The following is an 8,420-nucleotide window of genomic DNA, read 5'->3' as shown; positions in this document are numbered from 1 at the left end:
GAATATGTCAATAACTTCTCCGTGATCTGGAGAAAAAAAAAATAACGCATCTTAATCACAATTTCTTTTCTTACTTCTTTCCGTAAGCTAACGCTTTTATTGCGTGTTTCGAACAAATTTCCTTCACACTCAAGACGTTATTGGTTTTGTTTTTTTCCTTGTTCCGGGTACGAGTGTAGACTTATGTCATGTTCGCTTCTCTCACTTCTGACTTTGGCCAGGAGATTTGCGTATGCGCTGCAGAGAGCGGCAGCATGTCGACATCGAATATCGCGAACCGCGCCGTTCCCGATATCTGTGTAGTACACTAACGCTCCGATTGAATTATAACGTATCTCTGTTCTCTGGGAATTATCGATTTTCTCCTTCACCATGGCGGCTTTTCCCTTTTTTTTTTTTTTACTTTTTTTTTTCTTTACCTTTTTTGTCGTCTTAGAGCTGGAACGCCATAAAAAAGTTTTTGACGCGTTTCGTGGGCGTTTGTCTTTTTTTTTTTTTTCTACTGCTTTTATTATTTTTTTTTATCGTATATGAGTGTGTGAGCATAGAATCTGCTTTACTTGTTCGCCCTTTACGCCGTTGCGTGTTTTCAACCTAATACCTTTTATATATATATATATATATATATATATATATATATATATATATATATATATATATATATATATATATATATATATATATATATATATATATATGCACAAGAAATGTGGTGTACTTTGTCAAAGTAGCTCGGCGCGGAGCACCGCATCTTGTGGATTTGCATTTAAACATGGACGCGTAGCTAGCGTGTACTGATAAAATATTATACTCAACTTTTGCGTATGATCATAAAGATGAATCTAACTAGTTTACGGAAACAACCCTAAAGTCTGTAATAATTTTATCGTCATCATATTATGCTTTTGGTTCTGCTGTAATAAACACTAGTTAACGTTGCGATTTCGATCTGACGAACCGGAAGGAAACAATAGCGATCTGTCGACATCGAATTGTGGAAAGTTATTTCGGCGGCAGGTCTAAACGTCTGTAGATGCGTTCATCGATTAAAAGCATAGAGACAGGTCGAATTCCACGTAAGCATTGATAATAAAAGAGGCCCCTTTTTGTATAAATAGTATTTTAAAGAAATAAATTTTACTTAGACAACAAGTAAGCACATGGCTATAAAGCGTCTGCGGGAACACTGAGAGTATAACGTTTCGCTTGCGCACTGCGCAGTTTGCGTTCTCAAGTCGAGCGATTTCGCTTCGTAAATACCAGTGAAAAGACAGACGTTCATCATCGTTTAAAAACGAAACCGCCGGGACAAAAAAAAAATGAACAGCATACACACAAAAGCTTCCGCCTTGATTAGATTTATTTTATTTATTTATTTTTTTACGGTTTGGGGGGGGGGGGGGGGGGGGGGAGTAAACGGCTTTGGAGAAAAGTAGGAATACTGTAAGGTGAAAAAACGCTTGTCCGGTTTTTTAATATTTATTTATGTATTTTTACAACTTATAGATAGAACCAGCCCAAGTGTATACATATCCCTTCGAAAACTATACAGCACGCAGGCGCCACGGAAGCTTTTTTGGTGTATACACCCGAAATCCGCAGGGTTTTCATTTAGATTTCTGGTGGGATGCAAAATAGAAAAGAGAGAGAGAGAAAGAGAGGGAGAGTCTCAGACGCGGCGACAGTCCCAAAGTCGCCGTGCCGTTCCGATTTCGTCCGTGTCTCCCGCGCGCGGGAGCGGGAGGGGCTAATGAGCCCTGACTAACCGTCGTCTAGACTCTCAGGGACGCCCTGCCACCCGACCGGGTGTGTCCAACACCATACAGAATGACACCTGCGGAGACGCTCTCGGTATATGCCACGAGCCCCGAGGTCTTCGCTGCAATTGGCGTGAGAAACGAGGGAACGCTGTCACATTCGGACAGGAAGTGTGTCGCTGCTGACGTCTCGACGAGCGGACTCCACGGGGATTTTCAAGGTTCGGAGCAAATCGAGAGCACGTGGCTGGAACAACAATGCTGCAGTCAAAAAAAAAAAAAGAAGTTTGTCTTTTTGCATAACACGGAGCGTTTTATATTTCCCTGAGGCTTTTTTTTTTTTTTTTCTTTTTTGGCCTTTAAATATTGAATGAATCCAAGCGAAGAAAGATTCAGAGGGAAATTTTTTTTTTCTTTTAACATGTTGCACAATGGCATTTGTATATCGTAAAAAAAAATGTACATAATGAAAAGAAACAATACATACCAACTCGTCCTTATAATTACCGTATTTTTCGAGTAATAGCCTGCGGACTATATGGCATGTTTAAAAGGTGAAATTTTAGGCTGCGCGGACTATCTGCGCGTGAGGACTATACCGGAATTATGTTTTTCAGGATCGTTCATGATGACGAGACGTGACGTATTTTGTGCATGAAAGAGTATGTTATTGAGGGTTTATGTACAATACGCACAAGCTCTTTTGTGAGCTATAAAATCAAATATTTGTCAAGGTGTGCCATGAATAAGAAGATTTTCGTGTCGACTAAGCACCAGGGGGGGACACCGGGTGCAAACTATCTAAACAAAGACTTTTTTTTTTTTTCTCAGCTTAAATGGACCCTACGGTACAAGTTCCAGTGCCACCATCTGGCGGATTGATTACGAAACCAGGGCGTACGACACTCGAAATTCTTCTAGAGTCACTGCGCGAGAACTTAGAAAATGCAGGTCACGGTTTATTACGTTACCGCTTCTTGCTTGATTATTGTTTTTTTTTTTTTTTTTTTTACATTTTTTGGCGATTTTGTCAGATATCTTTTTGAACCTCATTGGTTGGTATGGACAATTCTTAGAATGTCACGCTCTGCCCGAGTAAATTTTAAGAAAATAATTATATACGAGCACGTAAAGGGTGCGTGAAGCTGCCACGAAGAGGATCATCGGAACCTCACTCGGGGCGTTCAGCAAGCCTGCACCACTGCGGGCAAGACGTGGGAGATAGCGAGCTTCTGCTGGGCCGCTTAATGTCACCGAGGCAAGCTCTACATTAGCCGGACTCGAGTGTACAAATATCCGCACGCAGAGGCAGAAAGAGAAAGGTCAGACAACAGGGCCCCATGCATGAGTGCACGCCATGGGACGTCCAAGGCTCCCCCGCGAGCACGATTAGATATATCGACACTCGAGATAAAACAAAACAAAAACGGAGATTTTAAAAGGGGACGACCGGGTACGGCTTATATCCGCTCTGAAGGCTAACTGGATGCATGCCGCCGATTGCCAGTGCGATATGGTGAGCGTGACAGACGCACACCACGTTCCCCAACACTTGGGAAAATGGTGAAGCAGCTGCAGTCAGACCGCGTTACACATCAAAGACAGCGTCGGCAGACTTTTTTGTCTGGGGCGTGTTTGTTGCTTGTATTACGGCGGTCTTGCCGCACTGAGCCTATGAGACCTGTCCGTGGACATGTTAAGAAGGAAAACATGCTTCGAAACATGCGCTTGAGGCATGCACGTCCTCAGATAATATTTGTCGTCATGTCATGCAGGGAAGAAAGTCATTTGTATACGGTGAACGCTGGGGCTTTAGTCAACAAAAGTGCCGCGGAATACGGCCATAGGTTTCGGTTCTTCGCGCGAACACTGGAAGGACAATGTTACGAGTAAATGACGATAAAAAGACATGTTGCGAAAGTTACGTTTTAGAAGCAAGTTTCATGTCCAATACTCGCAAAATTCATGTCCCGCGCTGGCATCCGCGTATAGGGGACGTAAGGAGAGCCAGCTCTCTACGACCTGGGAAAAAGGCATCGGCAAACCGTCTGATCGTTAGCATGAATTCAAGTTCATTGTCATCAAGTACATTCCTGGGAATGTATTATACGTGAGGGGAAGATGAGAGGAAAGAGAAGGTCTGAAACACCTTTGCAATACAGTAAGAAACTTCAAAAAACATTACACAAGCAAATTTTAGGCAGACGGAACGAAGCTACACACTGTCATTTGCGGTCCTATAGTAAGAGCAATATGGCGAGCCAAACAGAGAATATAGAAAGAGGTCACGGAAGTGGAGCTGAGAAGTTTCGCGCAAAATACAGATTCCTTGAAGGCAGTTTTAGCGTGAGATTGGTAGCACTGAATAGACTGATATAACAAAGCAAATAGAGTATAGAAAAATCGCAAAAGCAGAGTTAAGCATTCCTCGCGAAATACAGAAGGATCACATTCGATAGCATGCGAATTCGTCATTATAAGAGAATTCCAGTTTATAGAGAGTGCAAGTGACGAGGTGGGAACTTGAGTCTATGGTCAGTTACAGGTTAAGAAAAGTTTTCGAGGGAAAGGAGGGCAGGGGAGGTGAAAGCAGACGGAATGCTCGCGGGGAGAGGAGGAAACGTCCTCCTTTCTTCAGCATTCTGTCTGCTTCCTCCTCTCCAGCCTACCGAGTATCGGTTCAATCTTTAGGGAGTGATCATGACAGAAATGTATGACGGAGGTTTGCATTGGGTGTGCATGAACCATGGCATGCTATAAGAGAACATGTGAGAGAGAGAAAGACAAATCAGTTGGCGACGGACATCTATAGTGCGGTGCTGCATGACACGAGTGCAGCGCCATTGTTCGGCCACGTGCTCGTGTTCTCTCACTGCCTGAGCACGAGCACCGACCCATGCGCTGACACTGCACTCGTGTCCAGGACGTCTGTGTGTCCTGCCTCCGGCTATGTAATAAAACAATCTTTTTTATTTTGCTATTTGATTACAAATTAACTAAGGAACGACATATGAGTAATCTTGACAAAAACGCGCAAATTGAGGGCTGTAATTTCGCACTTTTTGTTTAAATGAATGATGGTAACAACATTTGCAGCCTAGCCTGATTTAAACTGACGACCGTCAGTCAGTATCGAACCCATATCATTACCTTATTTTCTCGGTTCGGCTAATCGACTACAGAAAAACTATATCTGCATAGCAGATCTACGCAGAACGCGCAATATATCAATGCCGTTATTTCGTGGTTTTCATTTTTACTTTTTTTAAAGATGCTAACGGCACAGGCAGCCTAATCTGACTACAAAATATTTCACTGCATTACTAATCTTGGCGAAAAGACGCAATTCGAGGGCCGTAACTTTGCACTTTTTTTATTAATATGGCTGTAATTTCGCACTTTTTGTTTAAATGAATGATGGTAACGACATTTGCAGCCTAGCCTGATTTAAAATGACGACCGTCAGTATCGAACCCATATCATTACCTTATTTTCTCGGTTCAGCAGGTTAATAAATCCATTTCCCAGCCCTAATATTTACTTTATAGACCTACGCAAAACACGCAACTTCAGGTCTCTTCATTTCATTTTCCTTTTACATTTTTGTTAAAAATGTGACCGGCACTTGCAGCCTAATCTATTTTAAAAGAAAGTCCCCCTCAGTATTGAATCCGAACTGTCATTTATTCTCAATATCGTTACTTAGCTACACAACGCTTAACTGCATTGCCACTATAACCTGAGCTAAACACGCAATTTCAGCGCCGTAATTTCGCACTTCTTTTCGTTCTTTATATTAATGTTTCGTAACCATGCAGATTGCTCACAATGCAGAAAAGAAAAAAAATCCCGCACGTGAGGGCAAACGGGCTTACAGGGAAGCACACGCAACCGCAAACGCCGTCAGGCGGAACAAACAAGAGGAAAGAAAAAAATTCCGCACCCACGTGCGAAAGACGGATCTACGCGTGCGGCCGTGACACAAACACTTTCACGCGCGCACACAAAAAAAGGCTGGGAATTTCCGAAATCGGAGAGTTAAAGAGCCGCACCCCACCCCGATCCGTTAGCTCACTTCCGGTTTACGCGGTCTGTCGTCGCTTCCGGTCTGCTCTTGGCAACTGCCCCCTCCCCCGTCTTTTGCGGGCTTTTGCGCGCCAGCGTTCGAGATGAGAACACTCCATCCTGATCACAGTCACGGTCACTTAGTGCCACGTCCTCTTGTGCACGGTTAAGCCGCATGCCGTCACGCAGCTCCTGTTAACAAAAGACACGGTTTTCGCTGCATGCAGCAATGATGGTATACGTGTCGGAAGACACGCCTCAAAACTTGTGCCCGTTACAAGAAAGAGGTAATGTATTACAATCACAAATTCCCGAGCCTCAAATGGAATGGAGTACCGTTACAAATCAATTTCCCTGGATTACTTTACTCGTTGCGTTACCAACTACCTTCAGTTTTACTTTTCCCGTACACTTATTAAGAAAGCAATATAAACAAATTTGATGTTTTCAAAAATGTTCCGCAGCACTATAGGAGGTATTCACTGGACGCCATATTTGTGGGTGCTGTTTAGAGCGCATGCTCAGAGTGAGCCCACATTAATAGGCTGCTAAGACCGGCAATCTTGAGGGTGCGAAATGCACGTTACAAAAGAAATGTGGAAGCTCGCCATCAGCACGCGCTCAGCAGTCGTGCACACAGCTATGGCCGCCAGCGAATACTTCCTATAGACGCTTTACACACGCGCCAGATTACAGCCGCCATTGCTGACCTTCTTTTGTCTTATGGAGATACCGAGTCACTGAAACGGCTCTTGACGAGCCTCCAGAAACGCCAATGCTGGGTAGAAGGACGCAATAGAATTTAAGATGGCAATAACCTGGCCTGCTATGGTAATGATGAAGTGAAGAAAATTCAACAAGAGGAAACAAAAACTGAAGGTCAGTTATGGCGGCGCCCATGCACAGCTGCTGCAAAGCGTCTATACTTTTCATTTCTCATACGCCTGCGTTACGGCCAGTCCTGGTAAAAAGAAAATGTATTTGAGAGAAAGAATGTAGGTGAACTCCGTTCGCCTGACAAGTCAGCGAAAGCTGCAACCACACCCGCCAAATAATCCCTGGAATTCTGCAGACAAAGCTAGCGGTGCGCATGCTTAGTAGCAGCGTTTATCTCCGCTAAGAGATCAAGAAGTCAACGCTTACTCGGCGTTGTCTTCTGAACATAATACAGAAACTGGAGCAATATGAACGGGCAGTTAAAAAAAATATAACGAAAAAAACATGCTTTTTTTTGTATGATTGTTGACTAGAACCACAACAAAAACGTGCAAGGCAATGCGAAAAACATAGATTAAAGTAATTCGTTACTTATGTAGTAACGAAATTACATTACAAATTACTGCCACAAAAAAGTAACCTGGCAATTACAAATATACTTGAAAAAGTAATAGATTGCTTTCCAAATCTGGGCCGAACATGTCTCCAGACAGTCTTTGTATACGACCAATCTGACAAACCCGTCATAGAAGGAAGAAGCACGGCTCCGACAGTTTCTGCAGAGTGCCTTTTGTTCGATGCATTGGCATTGTAGCCGCGGCTTTAGGGTTCGTGTGCACCAAACAGCTGGAGGCGTCCGACGCACGAAAAGTATGCATAGAGCACTCCAGGGATGGGCAAAAAGTTACTTTCAAAACGGTATTGAAATACAAGTACAGAATACTTCGGCAAAAATGTACTCAATTACAAGTTCGATGACACTTTTTTTTTAGAAAAGTTTTCAAATGCAAGATACAAATACGATTGTATATTGATAATTTTTAAATACTTCTACAAATGCACCTTGTTGTCATGGCATTTCAGGGGCCTATCTCAGACTTAAATTTAAGCCAGGTAACAAAAGACAGTGCACAAAAAGAAAACGGTGGAGTGTACATACAGTTTACTAGACTAAGAACTAAGGGCTTAAATAGAATGCTGCGGCTCTAAAAATGAAATATTCTGTCAACACTTGATAGTCTGGTACAGCATCATGAAAAAAAATGTATTGGGTGAGAGATTAATTTAAAAAAAAAAGCTGAGTTGATGCTTCATATGATCAAAGCCTTTTCCAAACAGTGTGTCGTCGATGCGACGTGTTTAAAAAATTAAATTGCTCGACCAAAAAGTTAAGGATTCTACTCATTTCGTGCATTCCTTGCTCTTCGTCACGTGTTTTTTTTTTTTTTTTTGTCCCGTTTTTTTTTTTTAATGTTTATGCGCAAAGCGAAGCAAGTGTCATGCTCTTTGCATATAGATGACTCCCTTCGTGAAGGGTGCCTATACTATTGACACGTCGCCTTCCTGTCGCTTGTTTTCTTTATCTTTGATGTCTCTAAGTTTTCGCCCCAGTCTCGGATAATTCATCCATCAAGGTGGTCCAATTCCATATCATTGCAAAAAACAGTGTTCAAAATTGCACTTGGGCAGTAATTGAAATACACGGGTTTGAAATACTAAATTTTCTGTATTCAAATACAGTTGACAAGCACATTCTCCAACACGCAATTAAATACCTAATCCAATATGGCACTATTGCATGTCATTCCGAAGAACAGTGCCCAAAATGGTATTGGGGCAGTAATATATTTGAAATCCGCGGGCTTGAAATATTTGATTTCA

This window comes from Ixodes scapularis, unplaced genomic scaffold (assembly GCF_016920785.2).
Source record: "Ixodes scapularis isolate PalLabHiFi unplaced genomic scaffold, ASM1692078v2 PGA_scaffold10__122_contigs__length_95168666, whole genome shotgun sequence".
Taxonomy (NCBI): domain Eukaryota; kingdom Metazoa; phylum Arthropoda; class Arachnida; order Ixodida; family Ixodidae; genus Ixodes; species Ixodes scapularis.
The sequence above is the reverse complement of the archived record's forward strand: the minus strand, read 5'-3'. Positions refer to the sequence as shown.